Source organism: Aegilops tauschii, chromosome 2 (assembly GCF_002575655.3).
Source record: "Aegilops tauschii subsp. strangulata cultivar AL8/78 chromosome 2, Aet v6.0, whole genome shotgun sequence".
Taxonomy (NCBI): domain Eukaryota; kingdom Viridiplantae; phylum Streptophyta; class Magnoliopsida; order Poales; family Poaceae; genus Aegilops; species Aegilops tauschii.
In genome coordinates, this window is record NC_053036.3 from 237,339,506 (window position 1) to 237,365,762 (window position 26,257).

A 26,257-nucleotide genomic window follows, 5' to 3' on the forward strand; every position below is an offset into this window, starting at 1 on the left:
GGGCATGAAGGCCAACTGGATCGTCCTCATCCACCACACCGGTAGTCCGTGGCGTCTCGTGGATATCTACACCCAGCGAGAGATCACCCTTCCATCGTTGGATACCGCCGCCATCGAGCCTCGCGGCCTGCCGGACACTCCTGCCTACTACGCACGAGACGCGTCAAGCTTTTGGCTCGACCTCTGTTTGCAGAAAGTTGTAATCTGCGAAGTGCCCACACCATCAGAAGACTACATGGATTACAAGCTCATTGCCTTGTTCAACATGGGATTAGTCTATCTGGAATCCGGTCGCCATACATGGTTATGGCTCATCATCAATCCTGTTGAGGCAACATTTCTGTCTGATGCTATAGTGCACGATGGCATCGTTTACGCGGTCGACGCACAGATTGGCTGCCTATACTGGTGGAATCTATCGTCGTGTAATTGTTCTATCTCATCTCATCTTTACTTTATGAATACGACTGCCTGTTCATTTGTTACAAATTTAGAATGCATAGCATGTCTATAACCACATCATTGCTATATGTTCCTCTCATTTCCTAGATTTTTATGACCACACATGTTATTGTTAGAGTTGATATGAGAACAATTGGCATCTAATGATTGTTAGAATACATATTATGAGCATAACATCATGATTGCTATATGTTACTCCGTTTACAAGATTTTTATCACAACGCATGTTATTGCTTAGAGTTGATATGAGAACAGTAGTAGTAAGTGCTATGGTAGAATATGAGTAGGCGCTGTCATAGCTGTTTTCCTCTCATTGTTACATGATGTTTGAACCATGACATATTGCTAGAATATGAAAGCCATTGGCTTATTTTTTTAACTTGGGGTATGATTATGACCACGGCATTGCAATTCTCTGTCTATGATATGTGTCACTGTTATAATAATCTTAATTCCACACATACTCTGAACATGATTGTTTATTTTTGTCCTTTTGGTCTCCAATTTGAATTGTTGCAGCAGACGCAAATGCGCTGGCCTTCATGATTCCAGGACCTGGAATCATACCAGCCGATGGGTGGTGGTTTATCGCTCGTTCAGCTGGCAGCGGTCATTTGATGCTCATTCACACGTACCAAATTGACCAAACCATTACATCAAACCACATGCAGTACAATGCGTGGGGCGTTCGTGACATTGATGGCTATGGCTGCTTCGTGTTCGAGAAAGATCCCAGCTGCGTTGGGCCAGGCGTATTCAACTGGAGGCGGGTTTACAGCCTCGGCAACCACTCCTTGTTCCTCGGGCTCAATTATCTGATCATCCAACCAATCATCGATCATATCACCGGTGATGATTACTGTGCTATGCAACTTCCATTCGTGAGGGGGGCTGTGTTTACACATCATACCATGGGTTTCATGAATCACCATATCCAGAGATTCGTCGACACAACTTGTTGCCAGATAATCTTCAGTGTGTGAAAGGCGTGGTTCATGCCAACAACAAATATGCACAACTTGATTCGTGCTGATATCTAGACTGAGCCATGTATTCTGCTACTGTAGCACGACCCTCTTTTGTTGGATATTATGTACTGTTGTTAGTTTGAAGCACTCCTCTGGTTTGAAGGATAGATACCTTCCTGGGATCAAGTGCATCCTAACTCACCTGCGTAGGATGTACTGATAATGATGATGGAGATGCTGTGCAGAAGCCATATATATATCAGTTAGGCTTCAAGTGCGTACTTGTTAGTTAAACCTATGTATAAATTGTAACACTAAATACGACTAGTAAGTAGTACAGTAGCAGTACTAGTATACGCTGGTCAAATTATTCATCATGTCCACACATTGAATTGACGTGACAACACGCTGCGCGTGAGGTGACACAAGAATCCCGGCGGTGTGTTCGGGTATTCTGGACATCAGATTTGGAGTACCACTTATCTGTCGAAATCTTTTATCATTCACTTAAAACAGTCGATTGATCATACATTGATTACCATATAACTGGAATTACCGATGCAAGTCGAAGAAGGATTGGCCGGTGCTGCCGGCTGGCGTCAAGTTCGATCCCACGGATCAGGAGCTGATCGAGCACCTTGAGGCCAAAGTGAGTGCTGACAGCGCGAGATTTCAGTCTCTCATCGATTTGTTCATACCAACCATCGACAGCGAGCACGACATATGCTACACCCAACCTGAGAAACTTCCAGGTAAGACACCGATCGGCCATCTACTTGCACAAACATATTCCTTTGTTTATAGCTTTATTTTTCTTTTTAGACGCAGACCTGGTGAAGCAATTACAATTTGACAGTTAATAAAAAGTGAAACAAGTGACTGCAACATGCCAAAGATGTTATGAAAATGCCAACTAGGTACACTAAAACCTGTATTCCACAATACTGCAGGTATCACACTAAGTGGCCTAAGGAAGCATTTCTTCCGGCGCAATTCCAGGGCATTCAAAAGGGGCACGTGGACGCGTCGCAAGATACAGTCGGAGTGCGGCATGCACGCGATGTGGCACAAGACCGGCAATACCTTGCCGGTGATGGTCAGCGGCTGGCAGACGGGCAGCAAAAAAGGTTCAGGTGCTGCACACCAACAACAACTTCGACCAGCAGAGGACCAACTGGGTGATGCACCAGTACCACCTCGGGGACCTGGAGCAAGAGAAGGAGCGGGAGCTAGTCCTCTGCAAGATTTTCTAGCAGACGAACACTAGGGCCAGGAGTAAAAAGATTATAAGTTAGTTTGGTATTGGTAGTTGTACTACCTTGTCGTCCGCAAGTTGGTATTGTTGTTAACGATCTTTTGGTATGAACTTGCATTTGCTTCCAACCATCATGCCGAGGGTCGACATGGATATAAAGCTGAATCATTGTTTCGAAATGAATTTTCAGGCACCTGGTTTTTATTTGATGGGTAGCATAAGCACCCACCGTTCGAATTCCCAGTTCTCCAATTTTTTCGAAACAAGTGCATGCACTTATTATCATGATAAAAAACAATATCTGTGCTGCATCCCAGTTATCAGTCTGTACTTGCAGAATTCTCTCATTTATTGAGCACGTATATTGTTTTTTCAGGTCGAGCAAGTTTCAACTGGGCTGTAGACTGCCCAGGGTTGGTTTTGTTTTTAACAGGCCCAGCCCATGACGACAATGGGGCACAAAGATCCAGCAGGTATCTACTGGCCTCTGGCCCGCCAGCGTTAGTTATATTTTGTCTTACAACATCCGCAGGCAGTTTTTTTTACTGAATCAAACACACAACCCAGTTCTATTTTCCTCTTGAAACGCATGTCCTACATCCGTTTTCTAATCTCTACCTATAGTTTTACTAGTTCATATACACGTATCATTATATTGAAAACACATAAAATTCCCTTTTCATATTTACATCCTTATTTTTGTTGTTTTTTCCCACCCAGCGCTGATTTTTTTACCACTGGTTTTCCCTTAAACCAACTCAATTGTCCCATGTCTTATTTGCTTACAAAAACAAAAAGATTTTTTTGGCAAATCAGTAAGTTCTTAAAAAATGTTTATCATTTCGGGATTACAACAGTTCGGACTCCACCAAAATATGCAAAATAAGGTTGAACTTTTTGACCGTGGTCCTGGGCAGAAAATGGGCTGTAATAAATTACTTAAGAATTAGCAAATGGGCTGCAAATTATAAAAAATAGCAAATGGGCTTTATGTTGTCTGCCACAGATTTGGAGGCTGACTTGTGGGCCTACTAAGTTCATGCGTACACAAGGTTTCTCAAAAAAGAAACTTAGTCAACAATCGACTCTACCAGCGTCAGACCGTTAGATGTCAATCTCACGGCAATCGTGCTTCTTCAGTCTCTGATCTTCCTGCCCCAGCCGCCCAAACCAGCGCCGTCGGAACCGCCTGCTCCCGCCTCCCGTGGCCGGCAGTGCTGCCGGGCAGGCCTCACGGCCCCATCATACTCGCATCCCTGGCCTGTCTATCCCTCTACTCACCCACACCTCCTGTTATTTTCCGGCGACGGCAGCCGAACCAGTCAACCCTCGTACTCTCCACCGCGTGGGCAGCCACTGTCGTGTCTTCCCTGGCTCCGTGTCGTTCCCTTTGTAGGCCTCGCCGTCGGCCACCGCTCTGGTGCTCTCGGCGCGGCGTGGCCAACGATGTCCATCCAACGGCCATAGTGCTTCTTCAACCTCTGGTCTTCTTGCCCCAGCCGCCCAAAGCAGCGCCGGTCGTGCCGCATGCTCCTGCCACCCGTGGCCGGCTGTGCTGCCGCGGAGGCCTCACTGTCCCCATACTACTCCCACCGCTGGCCAGGCCATCCCTCCACTCACCCACTCCCCCTGTTATTCTGCGGCGACGGCAGTCTCACACCGCAGCCGAACCAGTGAACCCTCGTACTCCTCTCCGCGTGGGCATCCACTGCCGCGTCTTCCCCGGCTCCGCGTCGTCCCCTTCCTAGGCCTCACCGTCGTCCTCCGCCGTGGTGCTCTCGGCGCGGCGTGGTCAATGTGGTCAACGACCGACTTCGATCGGAAGAGTACTGTACGTGGAGAGGCTGACAGCTGGGTCCACGGCAGCCATAAGGAAGTGCCTCCTTATTACACGCAAAATAATTATTCCTCCACCTGATAGCAGGGACCCATCGGACGGGCCACCAGTATTTCGCGGAAAAAACGTTTCCCCCCTGACTGCTGGGACCCACCGGACGGGCGACCGTATTTCGCGAAAAAAACGTTTGCCCCTGTCTGCTGGGACCCATCGGACGGACCACCGTATTTTGCTCCAGTGACCGTACGATGTCCATCCAACGGCCGTAGTGCTTCTTCAACCTCTGGTCTTCTTGCTCCAGCCGCCCAAACCAGCGCCGGTCGTGCCTCGTGCTCCTGCCTCCCGTGGCCGGCTGCGATGCGGCGGAGGCCTCACCGCCCCCTACTACTCCCACCGCTGGCCAGGCCATCCCTCTACTCACCCACACCCCCTGTTATTCTGCGGCGACGGCAGCCTCACACCGAGCGAACCAGTGAACCCTCGTACTCCTCTACGCGTGGGCATCCACTATCGCGTCTTCCCCGGCTCCGCTTCGTCCCCTTCCTAGGCCTCGCCGTCGTCCACCGCCCTGGTGCTCTCGGCGCGGCGTGGTCAACATGGTCAAGGAACGGCTTCCATCGGACATGGACTGTACGTGGAGAGGCTGACAACTGGGTCCATGGCCGCAGCAAGGAAGTGCCTCCTTATTACGTGCAAAATAATTATTCCTCCACCTGACAGCGGGGACCCACCGGACGGGCCACCGTATTTCGCGAAAAAAACGTTTCCCCCCTGACTGCTGGGACCCACCAGCTACACCTTCGCATGCAAGGAAGTGCGTCCGGGCAAAAAAAATGATTCGCCCCCCTGACTGCTGGGACCCACCAGCTACATCTTCGTACGCAAGGAAGTGCCTGACAGTCGGGACCCACCTGGTCGAAGCATACGTAGCGTTGTCATTCTGGTCGCGAACGTGTACGTACATATATACTGGTGGATGTAGAGGCGCGCACGTGTCATAGTAGAGGCGCGTACGTGTCGTAGTAGAGGCGCGCACATAGCATGTACACGTACGTACAGCGGCCAGGGTGCAAGAAAGAAAATACGGCCACGTATGTGTACATACGGGCGGGGTCTCGAACGCCTACTCGCACATACGTACGGCCAGGGCTCGTGTACATGGCTGGGTCGGAACGGAGAAACAGCGTCGTCGTCGTGTTCATGGGGAGGCAACGGAATGCATCGTGTTCATGGGGAGGCAACGGAATGCGTCGTGTTCATGGGGAGGCAACGGAATGCGTCGTGTTCATCGGGAGGCAACAGAACGCGTGGGAGCCAACCGGCTGGGTCGGAATGGAATGCGTGGTCGTGTTCATCGGGAGGGCTTGGACGGAACAGGCGATGGAAATGAGGCCTGGCGTACCGCAGAACGGAGGAAACGGACCTCGTACGGTCGAAACGGGGGTCCTGTTGATCGGGAGGGGTGTGGCGTATCGCAAAACGGAGGAAACGGACCTCCTACGGTTGAAACGGGGGTCCTGTTGATCGGGAGGGGTGTGGCGTACCGCAAAACGGACGAAATGGACCTCCTACGGTCGAAACGGGGGTCCTGTTGATTGGGAGGGGTGTGGCGTACCGCAAAACGGACGAAACGGACCTCCTACGGTCGAAACGGGGGTCCTGTTCATCGGAAGGGGTGTGGCGTACCGCAAAACGGGACTCCACGGGATACTGTTCATCTCCACCGTCGAACTCCTCCAGCCTCCACGGGCTACCGTCGACCTCCTCCAGCCTCCACGGGCTCCTGTTCATCCAACCTCCACCGCGCGCTACTCCACCGGCTACTGTTCAACCACCCCTCCACCGTCTACTGTTCATCTAGCCCTCCACACCACGGGGTCCTGTTCAACCACCCCTCCACCGTCTACTGTTCATCCAGCCCTCCACACCACGGGGTCCTGTTCATCCAGAGGCAACGCCACCGCTCACTGTTCATCCACCCCCCCGCAACGCTCACTGTTCATCCAATCGATCGGCTTCAGTTAACAGCAGTAGCGAAGGAATCGCTCGATCGGGTTCAGTTAATAGCCATCGATTGATCGCTCGGGTTCAGTAACGCGTAGCCTGCAGAGCAATCGCTCGGGTTCAGTTAGAGCCCAACGCCTCGCTCGGGTTCAGTTAGAGCCAACGCCTCGCACACACGCGCGTACGTGTACGAGAGAAACGCGCATCGCTCGGCCCCCGACCTCCCACCGTAACCGGGAACTCCCTGAAATTTTCCTCGCCCTCGCTTCTACCGCGGTTTTTTCGTCATGGACGGCCCAAAGGATGTCATGCAGCTGCGTCTCCGGCCCGCCCAGGACGAAAAGCCCATTTTCTGTCATGATTTTTTGTCATAGAAGTAGGAGCCCACCACATCTATGATGATACCGGGTTTTGTCACAATTATTGTCATAGAAGTGTCATATGTATGATAGAAAAAAATTTCGTTCGGCCCAAAATGTCACGGATGTGTCTTTTTTTGTTGTGCTAGTCCCCTCCGGTGTCTATATAAACCGGAGGGCTTAGTCAGGAAACCGATACAGTCATAGAGGCTAGACTTCTAGGGTTTTAGCCATTACGATCTCATGGTAGATCAACTCTTGTAATACTCATATTCATCAAGGTCAATCAAGCAGGAGGTAGGTATTACCTCCATAGAGAGGGCCCGAACCTGGGTAAACATTGTATCCCCCGTCTCCTATTACCATCGACCTTAGACGCACAGTTCGGGACCCCCTACCCGAGATCCGCCGGTTTTGACACCGACATTGGTGCTTTCATTGAGAGTTCCACTGTGCCGTCCCCAAAAGGTTTTGATGGCTCCTCCGATCTTCAACAACGATGCCGTCCAAGGGGAAACCTTCCTCCCCGGACAAATCTTCGTGTTTGGTGGCTTGGCACTGCGGGCCAACTTGCTTGGCCATCTAGAGAAGATCAACAGCTACGCCCCTGGCCATCAGGTCAGATTTGGGAGCTTGAACTACATCACGGATGTCCGTGGAGACTTGATCTTCGACGGCTTTGAGACCATGGCAGCCGCTCTCTGTCCCTACGATGAACATGACTTAAATCTGTCATCGGTCCGTACTCAGGAAATTGCACGTGTAACTACTCCGGTCTTAGATCCGGAGCAGACCGCGACATCCGAGGACGGGAAGCTCGACCCCGCCACGGAAGCCACAGATTCCGCGGTGTTGGAGCCGCACACAGACCTAACCCCGGGTGATATCTGTGTCTCCGGAACCTCGGACTCGTTTTCGGCCATAAGTTCCGAACCATGTGTGACCGTGCATGTCGAGCTGGATCAGTCATCGATCATCGAATTCAGCGCCGCGGACATCTTCCGGCACTCGCCTTTGGGCGACGTGTTAAACTCATTAAAAAATCTATCCTTAGCAGGGGACTCACAGCCGAACTATATCCGATTCGAACTGGAGGCTGATGACAGGGAATTTCGCTTCCCACCCGCCACCCACTACATAGCCACTATCCAGGACTTAACTGACATGCTCGATTACACCTCTGAAGACATCGACGACATGGACGACGATGCCAATGAGGAGCAGGGCCAAAACCCGCCGTTTACCGGAAGCTGGACGGCCACTTCTTCGTACGACGTATACATGGTGGATACACCTAAAGAAACTAACAACGATGACAAAGAGGATCCGGTTGAGGATAAACCTCCTGAGACACAACCTAGACGCCGGCGCCAGCGGCGCCGCTCTAAGTCACGTCGTGCAAAAGACAGCAACACTGGCACCGGAGAAAACAATACTCCGGACGAGGCCGAAGACAACGCAGAACCTGTTGGGGCAACCTCCGAACAGGATGAACGGGAAGACGGGCACGTTAGCCCTGACGAACAGGCCATAAACAAAGACTCGGAGGACAGTAATTATCTTCCGCTCTTCGAAGATGAGGAGAGCCTCGGCAACGAGGTTTTCATCGTGCGTGACGAGCATCTCGCGCAGGAGCGCTTTAAACGCTGGCCAATAGCCACTACAAGGAGCCTGAAAAGGAAGCAGCAGCAGCTTCAAGCTGACCAAGACCTGCTCAACGATAGATGTACAGATATCCTAGCAGCCGAAGGATACGGCCTCAAGCGCCCAACCAAAGGTTACCCGAAACACAGATTGCTACCTCAGTTCGACGAGGGGGCAACGGGACGTGCACCACACGGTGGAGACAAGTCGGCTGACCGACCACAACGCGGTCGGGATAGAGCGGCAGTTCAAGCCGAACATCAGCCCGCCTCACCACAACGAAAAAATAGAGATAAAATAGCTCGGGGTCATACATACGACCCTCGGCAGGACCTGGACGGTAGAGCGGGTCATACCAGATCGATCTACGGATCGTGAGGACGTGCCTCGACATGCAATGTCGGCTACCTATTCGGACTTGACAAGTCTAGTCACGCCTGGCCCGAAAACCGCAGACAAACTCCGCGACGTAGCCCAATATAGAGGCGCCGCACACCCACTCTGCTTCACTGACGAAGTAATGGAGCATGAATTCCCAGAAGGGTTTAAACCCGTGAATATCGAATTATACGATGGAACAACCGATCCCGCAGTGTGGATCGAGGATTTTCTTCTCCATATCCATATGGCCCGCAGAGATGACCTCCACGCCATCAAATACCTCCCGTTAAAACTCAAAGGACCAGCTCGGTACTGGTTAAACAGTCTGCCGGAAAACTCTATTGGCAGCTGGGAGGACTTGGAAGACGCCTTCCGCGACAACTTCCAAGGTACATATGTCCGGCCACCAGATGCCGATGACTTAAGTCACATTGTCCAGCAGCCCGGAGAGTCAGCCAGGAAGCTCTGGACTAGGTTCTTAGTCAAAAAGAACAAAATCATCGACTGTCCGGATGCGGAAGCCCTAGCGGCCTTCAAACACAGCGTCTGGAACGAGTGGCTCGCCCGCCACCTCGGTCAAGAAAAACCAAAATCCATGTCATCCCTTACCGCTCTGATGACCCGCTTTTGTGCAGGAGAAGACAGCTGGCTCGCTTGTAGAAGCAACAGTGCCAGCAATCCGGGCACTTCCGAAGTCCGAGACGGCAACGGCAAGCCACGACGCAACAAGCACAAATGTCGCAATGATAACGAACGAACGCGTGACACAACGGTCAACGCCGGATTCAGCGGTCCCAAACCCGATCAACGGAAAAAGCCATTCAAGGCAAACAGAGACGGACCATCCAATTTAGACAAGATAATGGACCAGCCCTGCCAGATTCATGGCCACCCCGATAAGCCAGCTAAGCATACCAACAGAAGTTGTTGGGTCTTGAAGCAGGCTGGCAAGCTCAACGCCGAATACAAGAGGAGGAGGCCGGCCGGTGATAGCGACGACGAAGAGACTCATCAACCAAATACCGGGCGTCAGAAGCAATTTCCCCCCGAAGTAAAAACAGTGAACATGGTATACGTGACACACAACGCTACAAGGGAGCAGGAGAAGCACACCCTCCGGACTGAAGATCATACTACGGCGACCTCAGCCGAAGTACAAAGCGGTCTTATTAAACCGCATACCTTGTCGGCCCTTAAGCCATCGGTCTCCATTCAACAGGGTCGACCAATTCTGGAGCGGAACTAGCAGTTGGGCTTCCGCCGCCCACCTCATATACCTGCGAAATCTGTACCGCGCATACATAACTATGCACTTAAGATACCCTGGGCATCGACAGAAGCACAATACGGACGAGCCTGCAAGCACTCCCATAACCTTTGTTTCTTTTCTAATTACTCTTTCCCTTTCATTATCATTTACCACAGGTGACGCAAAGGCTAATCATCTCATGGACTCTATCGGAGTTCGGATTCGTACACTCACCTAAGGGCTATTTCCGTCAAGAGTCCCCTCAACGAGGACAGGCATCGCAGACGTGCGACATGAGGTCAAAAACAACTTTTTGTAGACCGCACTCTTTACTTCGAGCCTGTAATGTGCCTTTTTCCTCCGCCTTCGACCCCGGGCATGTCAAATAGCCGGGGTGGCAGCTTTGTTATCTATAAAATAAATATTGGCATATCACTCAGGTCCCAGTAAACATAATCCGCATCCAGCATTCGCTTTTTTCAACAACAAAAAACTGAATTTGGCTCCTGTGGTTGTTTCACACATATACCTCGGCATAACTTGCCAGGGGCTTGGTATGGGAACAAATGAGTTGCCGACAAGTCCAAACAGCTTTATAGCATACTTCGGCGTCGCGAGTTTGGCCTTATATGCATTAGCTCCGAATCATGTCTTGGGTCAATAGTTGGGTTGCCCGGCTCCTGTGCTTGCTACCTTATGTTCCGCTCTATCGGCTAGGGTAGTAAAGGGAGCACTACTGCGATTGTGCTTCCGGTTCATCTGGTCAAGCACCTCAGTAGAGAAAGCCGAAAACTGACTGTTATGATGCGGCGAGAGCTGGTCAACCACTCGATGACTTATCGAAATCTTTCGCGATTCCCTCCGTATTATACGAAGGACCTTTTTCTTCAGGTCATATATGTAACACACCATATTGGAATAAGCCATGTACATACCAGGGGCTATATCGTAGTCCCCCCATAAAACTCCTATGGCCAAGTGAAAGTGTTAACGCCCTATAGTCCGATTGCCTAGTTCACCGCATTGACACCTCCTTAATGGACCAAGACGTTGGGTTAAGAGTGATGAAATGCTTTTCTGAACACCCCCGTACTTTATACGAGGGGGCTGAAGCCGACGACTGGAAAACTTTCAGATTAATACAAAAACCGCCGCATAGGAGGAACAAAAGTTTTAGGCGAAACTAAAAAATATAGCCTTATCATAATATTGTCTTTTACAAATTCCCATACATTTCACTCAAATATCATGTTTTTCAAGCATTGACCCTCTATCAAGCGGGCACCCTCCAGGACATCCTCGAAATAATCCTCTGGTGCGTGATGGTCCTTGCCCTTGGGTGGACCCTTTGCTGCAACATCAGTGGCCTTCATCTTCGCCAAGTATGTCTTGACACGGGAAAAAGCCATCCGTGCACCTTCAATGCACGCTGACCGCTTAACGACGTCGATACGCGGCACCGCATCAGCAAGTCACCGCACCAAACCAAAATAACTATCCGGAATTGGCTCGTTCGGCCACAGCCCGATCACGGCGTCCTTCATGGCAGAACCGGATAGTCTATGGAGCTCGGCCCATTGGGTCATCTGTTTGTTCAGCAACACTGGACGTTTTGATGCATCGAACTGCGACCAGAAAAGCTTCTCCGTTGCATACCCTTCTCGTGCTTTGTAAAACTGTGCCGCATCAGAAGCACTCTTCGGCAAGTCCAATAACGCGTTTGGAGAACTCCACACTTTATTAAGTGGAGCATAATTTGGATCGCCGAACTTAGTTTGCAATAGAAAGGGCTTACCAGCCGCGATCTCCCCACCTTGTCGGATCTCCTCCCGAGCCGCTCTAGATTCAGACCGCGCTTCTTTCGCCTCTCACAAGGCCTTGTCATGATCAGCCATCTTTGCTTTATTATCCTTCTCGAGGATTTCTGTCACAGCCCTAGAATACCTGAGTAATATAGCTGCATCTGCACTCATGCATCATGTCTAAAATTTCTGAAAGTTGAATTGAGGTTTGTTGAAACCCTCAGAAATCAGTTCAAAAATAACCAACTTTGAAATCTTCTCAAATGAGTCCAAGAAAATGTTCCTGTTATTTTAGAAAAATATTGGCAAGATGTATAATTCAAACCAATATTTTTAGGAGCTCAGAAACATTTATTTTGGCCATTTGAATTAATCCAATAATTATTTGCTTTGGATTTATATTTAATATATATTAAATATAACTCCAATAATTCTGGAAGTTTGTGAGTGGCTTTGTATGTATTTTAGCAAGCCATATAATAACCTACAGAATTTATTAAAATGATTTAGTGGCTAAACTAAATCAGAAGAGAGGAAGATAAATAGAAGAGAAAACCAGAAACTAAAATAGCAAGAAAGAGAGAGAGAGGGTTTTTACCTGGCGCTCACCTGGCCTGGCCCAGCACGGCCCACCCCAGCTGGCCGATGCCAGTCGTCTCCCTCCTCTCGCCAGAAGGACGAGAGGCGTGTGCCCGCCGCACGCGCCCACGCGCCTGGCCACCTCCTGCTTCCCGCCGCTGCCTCGACGCCCTGGACGTCGCCACGCGCCCCCTGGCTCCTCTCGCTCTCTCCCCGTGCTCATTCCCTCCCCTGGATCTCTCTCGCTCACGCACCGAGCGGAGTCCGCCGCCGCTGTTCACTGCCACCGCGTCCACCGAGCTCCCCTCGCCCCTCTGCTTTGCCCAACGGGCTCGCCTCGACGCCGTGGATCACCAAGACGGAGCACGCGCTCGCGAGATGCCTAAAACGTCGCCATCGAGCTCATCATCGTCCTCTGCCCCGACGATCGCTGCCTGTCGATTCGCCGCCTCCGACGCTTCCCCGACCCCGCTGGGTTCCTCTGCGAGTCCCCTGTGAGCTCCTCCGCCGTTCGCCCTTTTTCCCCGTCACCCCGCACGTCCCCTAGCACTAGCGCTGCCGTGCCCGAAGCTCACCGCCGCCCAGCCATGTCGCCACCGTGGCCACCGTCACCTAGATCCGCAACCGAGCGCGCCACCGTGCTCAGCACGTTCCCAGGAGTCGACCGCGACCACCCGCGGCTCCTGCTGTTCCCTGCAACGCCGATCCGCTCGACGCCCGAACTCCGGCCGCCACGCAAGTCGCCGCCGCCGTTGTTTTAGGCCACTAGAGCTGCTGCTGTGAGCACCACTGGACGTGGACGAGTCTCCTCGTCACGTAGAGCCTCCCCGCCGCGCAAATGGTCGCCTGTGGGCGATTCCCGATGCCCTCCGCCGCGTTCGGCCCCGCCGGCGGCTAAACGCCGGCGGGTTGACCGCTTTGACCGCCGGTGGTTTAGCCCCGGTTGACCAGGGGATTTGACCTCCCTGGGTCTATGACATGCGGGCCCCGCCCGGCTAATTAATCTAGTTTAGGTTTAAACTTAATTAGTTTAACCTAGGTTAGTGCTAATTAAACTAGGTTAGTTTAGTTAGCCACTGACACGCAGACCCCACTGGTCAGTTTGACCCGGGCTGCCCCGTTGACTCGCTTACGTCATGTTGATGTAGTGCTGACGCGGCAATGCATTTTCTGGAATTAGTTTACTTCTAAATAATTAGAAAATCCAGAAAATTGCCTAAACTTCTAAAAATCATAGTAATTCAACCGTAACTCCAAATGAAATAATTTATATATGAAAAATGATCAGAAAAATCAAATCTATCCATTTATGCTACTTTCATGCATGTTAAACCAACTTATACCAACTGTATAAGTGAAAACATGATAATGGCATTTTAAATGCTAAATATGGAGTTTGCATATGAACCCTCGGTTCATATGGACTTCCTCTAAATTGTTACTAAATGCATTAGCACAAATCATAACATTATTGCCATGTCACATTCATGCATCATATTGTGCATTGCATTGATTGTGTTCTTCCTTGTTGCCGGTAATTGTCCCCTCTCAGTAGACAACGTTCCGACGATGAGTTCAATGACACCGATGAAGAACTATACTATCTTCAGAAGTGCCGGGCAAGCAAAACCCCCTTGTTCATTCCGATACAATCCCACTCTCTTGCTCCTGCTCTCTTTTACTGCATTAGGACAACAACGATTCAACTATTACATGCTGCGGTAGTTGAACCCCTTTCCTCTGCATGACCTGTCATTGCCACAGTAAATAGATGAAACCCACTAGCATGAGTAGGAGTTGTTTGAGCCCTGTTGTGCCTACTCATTCATGCTTGTTTGTCATGCCTGCTACTGCTTAGAGTTGAGTCAGGTCTGATTCATCGGAGATGAATCGGAGGTGTGTGAATATGTCCTACTGTTGAGAGCTAAGTGTGTGAACACGATTTGGTAAAGGTAGCGGTGAGAGGCCATGTAGGAGTACATGGTGGGTTGTCTCATTGAAGCCGTCCTCAGGAACTGAGTTCTGTGTTTGTGATCGATGAATAGCTACTACCACTCATTGGGGTCCTTAATTGACTCTCTCGGCTTCTTCACCACCCTTGTCCTCTGTCCAGGAGTTGCAAGTAGTTTCTGGTGTTTGTAGTATGCTGGAGGCCGTGCGCAGCGCTGCCCCGAGGGGTGGGCTGTGATGCGGTAGGCACGTGGCCGGGTATGCCGGGCGCCCGTTTGGTGTCGCGGAACCGTGTACACATCGTTCGGGGCCGTATGTGGAAACCTCGGCCGGACTCCCTGCGGATGGAACCTGAATAGGCAATAAACCTGGACTAGAGACTTGAGTGTTTAGGTAGGCCGTGGCCGACACCCTCGTTGGGCTTCCGCTTGAAGGTTGTCGAGTACATGTCATGTAAATGGCGGTAAGTGGTGAGAGCGTGTGTGAAGAAGTACACCCCTGCAGGGTTAACATGATTTATTCGAATAGTCGTGTCCGCGGTAAAGGAGCCTGTATAGTTCATAGATAACTTGAAGTGGATACTCTAAAATGCGCAAGATAAGCGTGAGTGCTATGGATGGCGTTCTCGTAGGTGGACTCATGTGCGCCACCTCAAAAGAGTTACTTGCAGTCGTAGTTCAGGATAGCCACCGAGTCAAAGCTGGCTTGCTGCAGTTAAACTCCACTACCCCCTTTGTTGATACCGATGCATATGTAGTTAGTTCTGATGTAAGTCTTGCTGGGTACATTTGTACTCAAGTTTGCCTATTTTATGTTTTTGCAGAGAGGCGTCAGTATCGCTAGTAGTTCCGCGTGGACTTCAACGTTTAGCTTGTTACCTCAGCTACGATCTTGTGCCCTCGGCAGGGTCTTGTAGATAGTCGGGCTTCTCAGCCTTCTTCATTTGTAGTTGTCTGTACTCAGACAGGTTAAGCTTCCACATGTGCTTGTTGTTTGTATGCTCTGTAAGTTGGGGTCATGAGACCCATATTTGTAATACTTGGCTCCTCGGAGCCTAATGAATAAATACTTTGAGTCATAGAGTTTTGTTGTGATGCCATGTTGTATTTACACATATCGAGCATATTGTGTGTATGATTGAAATGCTTGGTATGTGTGGGATCCGACAACCTAGTTGTTTATCCTTGGTAGCCTCTCTTATGGGGAAATGTAGTCTTGTGCTTCCATGAGCCATAGTACTCCGCTACAGCCCGGTTCACCGGAGTCCTGCTAGCCCAGCACTACTGCTCTCGAACACTTGACTGGCCGGCATGTGATTCACTTCGTTCCTGTGTCTGTCCCTTTGGGGAAATGTCACGCGGTGACATCCGGAGTCCTACCTAGCCTGCTACAGCTCGGGTTCCCGGAGTCCTGTTAGCCCAGTGCTACAGCCCGGATTCGCACGCTGCGGACCGACATGCTCGATGTTGATTCATGTATGCATGTCCCCGTAAGTTAGTGCCACTTTGGGTTCACGACTAGTCATGTCCGCCCGGGTTCTTTGTCATATGGATGCTAGCGACACTATCATATACGTGAGCCAAAAGGCGCAAACGGTCCCGGGCCATGGTAAGGCGACACCCGTGGGAATACCGTGCGTGAGGCCGCAAAGTGATATGAGGTGTTACAGGCTAGATCGGTGTGACTTAGGATCGGGGTCCTGACAATTTCACAGTGGCTAGCGGCATCCTTTAGCTCATGCGTCATCGTGGATATTCTCTCCTCGCATTGGCAACGGGCAGCCTGTTCGGCCTTTAGCTCGGTAGATGCCTTCTCGGCAGCCGCATTATTAATCCTGGCCTGCTCCTTGGCCTGGGCCAGCTCAGCCCGAAGGATCTCGACCGCAGCAACACCATCTGCAGTCATGCATATTTCAGCATACAATTCCTAGCGTCATGATCAAATACAGGCATGTGCATGTAATGACCACCCCTGAGACATACGGACCTCGTCAAGCCGCCTGTTGATAAGCCTAATGTCATCATCCGCTACATCAAGCTTCCACTGCAGCTCTGCAACCTCCGTAGTCCGGGCAGTCGCCAGGCGGGTAACAGCCTGTGTTCCAATTCATTAGATTATTTGCTGGGCATATCTTTTTGATCCTCTGACCGCCCCCCTCGGGAGGCCAATCAGAGTCTCAGGGGCTACTACCTATACACAGGTGCAGTTTGTGAGTAAAACACACTCAATGATTTTTCAGTACAAACCTCGAAGCCTCTTAACAGGCTCGCGTAGGCTTCGCTCAATCCGCTTTTCGCGGACAGAACCTTCTCAACCACCATACCCATCAAGGTACGATGTTCCTCCGAGACGGACGCTTGTCGCAGCATGTTCATCAATATATCCGGCGCTTCTGGACCTCCAGAAGCTGCTGTAGGAGTACGGCCTCCCTTCGAAGGGATCCGCCTATTTGTCCCCAGAGTCGTCTCCGGCTATAAACCGGACAGTCCGGGACCTTTATTGTTGGCCCCTGGATCCTGGGCTACAAAAGTATCACCTTCGGGCAGTGTCTTCATCACCCCTCGCACCACTTGTTGATCAGGAGAGACCCTCTGGGACGACACCTCAAAGTCATCCGCCTTATTAGGCGAGGAGACCGGTGGAGGTGTCTCGCTTTCCATCATCTCTGGAAGAAGATCTCCCGAGGAAGAGGATTGGTGAAGAAGACTATTTGCCGAGCTGCGAAAACATATATTTTAGATGTTACCCTGGTAACAGGAAAGGAACGGGATATGTTAAAAAAAACATCCTTGTTCACTCACGATTCGGCTAGAGGCTTGCCCTTATCGCGGGACTGTGCGAAGACGCCATCCTCCAAGCCCGAGCCGCCCGACTGGGGCACATTGCCTCGCTTAGGAGCCTCTTTCTCCCAATCTTCGGAGGCAGCCCTTTTCTTACCATGGGGCGAAGAGAGGTTAACTCCTCCTTCACTTTTGTCTTCGGATGAGTGAATTTTGATTCCCCCGGACACAATGTTCGATATACCTTCGGGATGGAGGCCGCCTTTGGTCCTCCCGCTTTCCGCCTTGTCCTCCTCCACAGGCATCTGGTATGGTGCCGGGGCCAGCATCCTTGTTAGTATGGGATCTGCTGAGTCTTTGGGGAGGGGGCCGAACACCAAATTCGCTCCACTTTCTTTACCCAGCCCTGGAAGAAGATAGTTTGCTCCGTAACGTATTACGGCATGCTTAACTACAAAGTGTTCGGGGATTGAGCGCTTACCGAGGTATCCGGATGGTTGCAGTCGAGGCCGATGTCCTCAGTGGTGTCCGACCACTGTTTCCATTTCCCAAAAAACAACTTCGACATCCCTTTGTGCGTAGTGCCGAAGAAGTGTTGGAGGGTTCGTGGTCCTTACTGGTTAAACTCCCACGTGCGAAGAGGCCTATGCTGGCATGGCAGGGCTCGGCGGACTAGCATTACTTGAATCACGTTGACACGGTCGATGTCCTTCTCAAGGAGGGTTCGGATGCGGCTCTGTAAAGTCTGCAGTTCGTCAACTGATCCCCAGTCCAGCCCCTTATTAATCCATGATGCAAGCTGTAATGGAGGGCCAGAACGGAACGCAGGTATAGCTGCCAACTTGGTACCGCGGGGTTCTATGACGTAGAACCACTCCCACTGCCATTGGTTGGAAGTTTCGGTGAAAGAGCCTTTTGGCCAGAGAGTATTGGTAAGCTTGCTCACTACAGCGCCGCCACACTCCGCTTGTTTCCCGTCGACCACCTTCGGCCTCACACTAAAGGTCTTGAGCCATAATCCAAAGTGTGGGGGAATTCAGAGAAGGGCCTCACACGTGATGATAAATGCCGAGACATGGAGGAAAGAATCTGGGGCTAGATCGTGAAAATCTAGTCTGTAATAAAACATGAGCCCCCGGACGAAGGGGTGAAGAGCGAACCCTAGCCCTCGGAGGAAGTGAGAGATGAATATGACCCTCTCGATGGATCTGGGAGTCGGAATAACCTGTCCTTGAGCAGGAAGCCTGTGGGGATCTCAGCGGTCAGGTATCTGGCCGCCCAAAGCTGCACAATGTCCTCCTCTGTAACAGAGGAAGCCACCCATCGGCCCTGAGAGCTGGGTCTGGACATGACTGGGAAGCTTGAAGCAATGGAGTCGAACCTTGGGTGCTAGAACTCAAGGGTGGAAAGGCTGAGGAGAGGTTTGGCATAAATAAAGATGGCCCTTGGCTCCTTTATAAAGGCAACGGGTATCGAACACCTCCTCCTAAGCCTGAAAACCTGCCTATTCCTAAGGAATCTTTCCAATGGAACGGTTGGTTACCCACGCTCGTATTAATGAGAATCCCACGATAAGGGGACACGATCTCTGCTTCGACAAGACGTGCCAATAAAAACCTCACCTCGAAACATGGAACGGCAGGACAGGAAACGGTTCAAAATAATGACCGAGCGAGCGTGATGTCACGTTATGAAAAGTCGTCGGCAGATTGGACTCGTGAAATATTATATTCTCTTGTGGTACTTGTGTTGCAGATCCGGACACGTTCCTCCGAAGACTACCTTGGAGTATTCGGAAAGGGGAACCCGCCTTGCAATGCCGAAGACAATCTACGCGCCGGACACCTCATCTGGTTCAGGGGCTACTGAGGGAGTCCTAGACTAAAGGGTCCTCGGGCGTCCGGCCTGTTGGACATGGCCCGGACTAATGGGCTGTGAAGATACAAGACCGAAGACTCTCTCCTGTGTCCGGATAGGACTCTCCTTGGCATGGAAGGCAAGCTTGGCGACCAAGTATGAAGATTCCTTTCTTTGTAACCGACTTTGTAGAACCCTAGTCCCCTCCGATGTCTATATAAACCGGAGGGCTTAGTCCTGAAACCGATACAATCATACAGGCTAGACTTCTAGGGTTTAAGCCATTACGATCTCGTGGTAGATCAACTCTTGTAATACTCATATTCATCAAGATCAATCAAGCAGGAAGTAGGGCATTACCTCCATAGAGAGGGCCCGAACCTGGGTAAACATTGTGTCCCCCCGTCTCCTGTTACCATCGACCTTAGACGCACAGTTTGGGACCCCCTACCCGAGATCCACCGGTTTTGACACTAAAGTGGGCTTTTTCCGCTTCTGCACTTGAATCTTGGTGTTGGATCAAACAGGAAAGTAGTGGGGAAAGTTGTATAGCATGAATCTAGGACATGGTTCAAAGAGGAAAGGAATGGGGGGAAGTATTGGGGAAAGTTGTATCGCATGAATCTAGGACGTGGTTCAAAAAGGAAAGGAAGCGGGAAAGTAGTGGGGAAAGTTGTATAGGATGAATCTAGGACGTGGTTCAAAGAGGAAAGGAAGGGGGAAAGTAGTGGGGAAAATTGTATAGCATGAATCTAGGACGTGATTGAAAGAGGAAAGGAAGGGGGACAGTACTAGTACAGACTAGCTATCCAGCACCTATGTTGGTCGAAAAGGCAAAACAATGACAAATGCAGTACGCACATCTGTAATGAACTGATCTTTTTGTTTTGGGGGACAAGGCTGTAGAGTTTCAGCAGGACTAGATTTGCTGCGCTCACATAGGGAAAGGTGTCTAAAGATAACAAAACTGGGCCCAACACAAATATGCTCCTTGGTTGTTTGTTCTTTGTTGCAACAGACTATGCATCACCCCTTCAAACATCGGTAGATGCACATGGTGATGGTGAGTCCATTGTCCCGTGCAACTCTTTAGCTGTTTTTAATCTAAGGCCCTGTTTGGTTAAAAAGTCCTAGCACTTTCTTTAGTCCCAACTAAAAAGTCCCTAGTCCCTACCTGATTGGTTCCAAGGACTATACATGGACTAGAGGTTATTAAATGACATGCTAAAAGACCATGTTCCCCTTGTAATGAACTAATAGAGATAAGGTGCGATGCGGGGTAGGGGTAGGGGCAACTGTTGGAAAAAGTCCCAAAAAGACTCTCCTTCGGGGTCTTCTTTCTTTAGTCCCAAATGCCCACTTTTAGTCCCTAAAAGTCCCTCCTGTTTGGTTTAGATGGGACTGAAAGGGACTTTTTTTAGTCCCTACACCAGAAAGTCCCTGTAAACAAACACCCTCTAATAATGCCGCTGGAAAATTGATGCAATGGCACAGTTAAAAGCAAATTACATGTTTAACGAATTTTATTGTTAATATAATCTCTCTGTTAATATGAATCAATGCCACCATTTGAGAAATGCTACTGTCTTGCTTTATTTCCCAATTAGATAAGTTAGATGCTTCTTTTTGTTGGCTTCTGTGTCATCCTCCATTATTGACCACTTGTTGTTTCCTTTGCACCTCTGTGTAAACAGGGTTATCGACTTCACCTCGTTGCTATTGTGACCTTTTGTTGCACTGCACAAAACACTTTTGTTTTAAGAGTGTTTTGTGCAATTCAACCAAAATGTCACACCGACAATGTTGCTTGATTGCTTGATCTTAGTAGAACTGCACAAGAGGAGATCTTACTTCCTATCTATGTTGGCAAATTTGGTTCAGATATTTTCTTGTGAGTTGTTTGAATTCCGCGTCATGAGAGGTCAGTACTAGCCTTCTTTCACATGATTGTGCAGTGTGCTTTCATATGTTGTGCTACTTGTATGGTAACGTTGCTTGATTTTAGTGAACTGCACAAATGGAGACAAGACTTCCAATCTGTGTGAGGTAAGATAAGGATATTGCACAACTTTTGGCCTGTATTTTGCCACTTTCATCAGAAAATTAATGTCGTTGTTTAGTGCTATACTTGTGCTCCCTAATTGACATGCCAAATCTTACATTGAAGACGAAGCTTGTCTGTTATTGAACCAAGTGATGAAGGGGAAGAACAAGCGGAAGAAAAACAAAAATCAACTCCCGGTGCTGTAATGAAGCACTGGAACTGTCATGACGCAAGTAATGATATAGTTTTGCAGCTTAATTTATTGCTATGGCTGGAACGAGCAATTGTTTTTCCATTGATTTGATGCCACTCTTAATGTAATATGTAATTATATCTACTTGTGCAAACAGGGATCTTCTTTGAAGATACCATATATTTTAGTGGAATTGCAAAAGAAGATGTTGGAAACATTAAACTAATCGAGGAGTATATAGTAAGCATGGCAACCACAGTAATAACAACAGATGGTTCCGGAGAAGTGCTTGATCTGTATGCTCTACACAATAAGCCTCCTGACAAAGGAGTTACTTGCCCACGTATTTCATCCATATGATTGAGCTTTTTTATCTCTATTGGTGTTGTGCTACTGTTTAGATACTGTCATGAGAAAATGGTATTGTCCTTGAGAAGTGCTTCGTCTGTGCTATTTTAAATATTTCCTTTCCTTTTTTTTGAGCAAACAGGGATGCTAGCATTTAATTGTCCTCTTGTCTTTAAACAACAGGATCATCCTCCCCTGAAGAAGAATATGGAGTACATGAAGTGACTAGTTCCGATTATACCAGGATGAAGAAGCCCTGTCTATCTTCTCATCAGAAGGAGCAGTTGAAGGATGGTTACATTACTCCCCACAAGACCAAACTAACTTCAGCTCGGAAGGATTGGCAGACCTCCATCTTTTTTGCTGTGATGCGCAAGTACAATGTTGTTCTAGGATTCTTTCCGGTGAGTTCCATTTTTTTAAAGTGTGCACTACATGGACCATGTAGGTGCCTGTTTAAATTGCCAATTCATAGTACAGTTTGCTTTATACTAATCACTTATTTTGTATTTGTGCAAATAGGGGTGCTCAGCTTGATTTCAATGGGAACTTCACAAAATGTTCATGAATACATCGAATCATTCATTTCCACCACAAGAAAGGAGGTGGCGATATGTTCAAGGCGTTGCAACATATAAAGGCGAAATCAAACAAGATACGCGCGAATTTGGTTGATTTTGGTGGAACTGCACAAAAAGACAGCTGGTTTATTTAGCGCGAGGTGCCATGTCAATGGACGAACTGATGGCAAACCCTGCCCATTCCACAATCATAGTGATGTAGGGTGGAACCCTATACGGCCGATCTTTCACGAAAGGAGCGGATCCCGCGAAGAACACGGGGAAGAACAGAGAGAAATCACCAGGGGAAACACTCAAGAACAAGTCCAATCACACATCCACTAGACAATCAAACACACAAGATCCACAAGGTACATGAACAACAAAGGGAAAGGTACAAGGTAAGGTTCATCTCCATGAGGAGGTCTTGAAGGGGGCCACCCAAGAGGGGGTCTTGAATCCGAGGGGGATCTTCTCCGTAGAGGGGCCGCGGTCTCTCTCGTGGAGTAGATCCGTAATGGATGAGCAAAGCTCTATCTCAAATGAGCTAATCCTTTGCTAACCCTAACTAGGAGGAGGTGGAGGAGTATATATAGTCTAAGGCCACGAAGGGGTAAGTGAGGAGGGGATACATGGGCCTCTGGCCCGGCTGTGCACGCGCAGGTGCCGGATGTCCGGGGCTTCAGGAGGCGCCGGATGTCTGGGGCTCGGGCCGGATGTCCGGGCTAATGTGGCCAAACTTCTAGTGTGTTCTATCGTTGATACCGGATTTCCGGGGGAGAGGCCGGATGTCCGGGAGTTGGCGGGGCGCCGGATGTCCGGGCACACGGGCCGGATGTCCTGCCGCTGATGCCGCTAGCCGTCTGTTGGGACAGCTCTTGCGCGGCTGTCCAGGCGCCGGATGTCCGGCCTCTGTCTCGGATGTCTGGCCGCTGTAGCTTCAGCAGCTCCGACTTCTTCCGTCGTCGCTTCCAGGCTTCCCTCGCGGATGGTGTAGTTGTTCCTTGGCGCTTGCACTCGTCCTCGTCGTCCGTAGTGTTCCGACAATACCTATGCATGCACGCGAGTGGAGTGTCAAGTAGTATACCATCCTCGAAGGTGTCAAGTGAGAACGTGTAAAGGAGATGATTCACCTTTGTGTATGTGAAGTAGATGTCGCACGTGTCACTCGCCGAACGGACTCTTGACATGGTGATGTCCATAGGATGCTCCGCATCATCTTCCCTCCCTTGGGAAAGATCCGAACTCGGATCGAAAACCAAATCACCATGGGAAAGAGATGGCTTCGCCGTGTAGAAGTGGACGTTCACCAAGTACTTGTCATCTTTAAGCTCGAAATGGGCACTCTCCAATGTCGCACCGTCTTGTGATTCCTTCAGAAGGAGTAAGGACAACAAACACTTGGAAAAACAAATGTGGTTAGCATTAGTGCAAAACCAAGCATTCAAGAGGTGAGTCACCAAAAAAGTGTCGTCATCATGCAAAGCATATGGTGTGACAAAGGATTGTGACATGGCATGTAAGCATATCAATCGAGCACAAGCAAGGATATCATGGGGACAAGCGTGTAAATGTGAGGTAGAGATGCAAATATGTGTGTCAAGATAATAAGCATCTACCTCAAGTTCATAGCAACCAATCACAAATTGCTTAACGAAAGGTCTATGATAGGAATATGAATCATTCACAACACCTAAGAAGATGAGATGTCTAAACACATGGGTCAAGTGCAAGACAATCCAAGCATAACGTGCATAGGGTGTAGTGGATATAGTGTGGCACTCAACACAATGGAAAGATCAATTGTTCATCATGTGTGAGGCAATCAAGGAAAGCATGTAGCAATCAATGGGACATGGCATACGTGAAGTGATCACATTGTTGCAACCAAACATGTGATAGGAGCAAGTAATCCAAGAATTGGATGCAACACACAAGGCATATATATCATGATGCATGGGATGGTGAAAATGACAAGTCGAAGCAAGATCTCTAACATGTGTGCAATCAGGTTGTCCAAGATGAACAATAAGTCTCATGGTGCAAGCAACACAAGTAGTATGATCCGTCATATCCATGCTCAAGAATGATGTCACCTTGAAGGCGTGTCCTTATGCCTTCTTCACAATGCCGAAGCGGTAGGAAAGGTGGTGTAGAAGCCAGTCGTGGTCGAATGTATGAGGCTCACTCTCAAGAGCTCGAATGGTCAACTCACGTGAAGTGGAAGTCGACACAAAGTCCAAGTATCCTACACATGCACAAAACAAAACAAAGAACGTATGCGCATGGTAGATAAACACATCATCAATCATGATGGTTCTCTTCTTTTGCACATAACCATTAGAAGCACAAGTGCATGAATAATATGATGCAACAACGGCAATATTCATGGCACTAGTTATATGGTGCAGAGAGGTAAGACAAGCATGCTTCACAAGAAATATGTCAAAATCTCCAATCATATGTGAGAATGCTATGGTGGCAATCTCATTAGAAAGGCTAAAAGCATCATTGCACTCAATACATGGCAAAGCATCTAGCATGAGAGAGGAAACACATGGAGATACATGACAAGAAGCAATAACCATCATGTGCAAAGCATGTAGATGGTTGTCATCAACCGCATGAAAGGAGCAAGTGTGAATCATCGGTGATGCAACAAGGCAAGCAATCATAGTAATCAAGTCGTGCAAGCTAGTAGTGCGAAGATGCAACATACTAGAGGAAATCATGGCAATCATGTCTTGTGAGAAAATAATAAGCATAGGCAATGCACATGACATATCGCAAGCACAAACACAAAGCAAGATCATAGTATCATCATAGGCATGGGGTACAAAGCAAACATGGCAATAACAAGCAATATCTCCACCAAACTTGCAAATACACATACAAGTAGTAGATCAATCATCATGTGCAATGCAAAGCATGGGTCACTAATGCATGGCAAAAGCATAGGAATGAGGATATCATGCAAAGTGAACATGGCAAGATGGGCATAGAATATGTAATGGACAATAACCCATAGCCAAGTGAGGGCCATGTAGAAGAAATGTGCGAAGACTTCGCGTGAAGAGAGCGGTGGGAAAGGCAATCCATGGGATCCCAAGTCATCATTGCTCTCTAGAGCTCGTTTTGTCACCTCGTTGCCGGCGGGGTGGGGCCTCGGCTGAGCCGGCGATGTCCTCTGCATCGTTGTTGGTGGGGCGGGGCCTCGGCGGAGTAGGGCCTCGCCGAAGCCGGCGAGGTCCTCCGCCTCAGTGCCGGTGGGGCGGGGCCTCGGCGGCGGTGTTCTCTGCCTCGTTGTTGGCGCCGCGGGGCCTCGACGAAGCAGGGCCTCATCGACGCCAGCGGAGCGGGGACTCGTCGAAGCCGGCATTGTCCTCTGCCTCGTCCTCGGTCTCGCCAAATAGTGCCTCGCCCGCTTCATCGCCCTCTTTGTAGGCGGCCGAAGCCTCCGCCACCCGCATGCGGTACCGCCAGTGCTCGAGGCGGCCCTCGCGAGTGGAGTGTTATGAGTCGAGCAGCCTCCTGCTCTGCCCGCTCCGCGGGGATCTGCTCCTCCGCCTACAGGTGCTACTAGAGGATATGGTGGTTGTAGGCGGCGTCGGCTTGCGCCTCCCGAAACTGCTCCTCACGCTTCTGCCTCACCATGTCCATGTATTGCGCACGGGCCTCGCCGATGGTCATGGTGCAATGCACCAGCGAGGATGGCGCGGAGGAGGGGGTTGGCGCCGGATCGTCGACTACCATGTTATCCATTAGGACGTCGTCGTCCTCCGGCTGCCTGCCGGCCAGCCAGTCGGCAGCAATGGCTGCCATCTCCTTATGGTCCGTCGTCCGCCCGTCCCAAAGAGCGCTGGAGCGCGAGGAAGCCATGGTGGGCAGAAGTGGTGTGGACAGGAGAAAGGGAACGGAGGTGGATGACTGTGGCTATGGCCGGCGCAACAGTTTATATAGCAATGGTGGGCGGCGGAGGGACTGA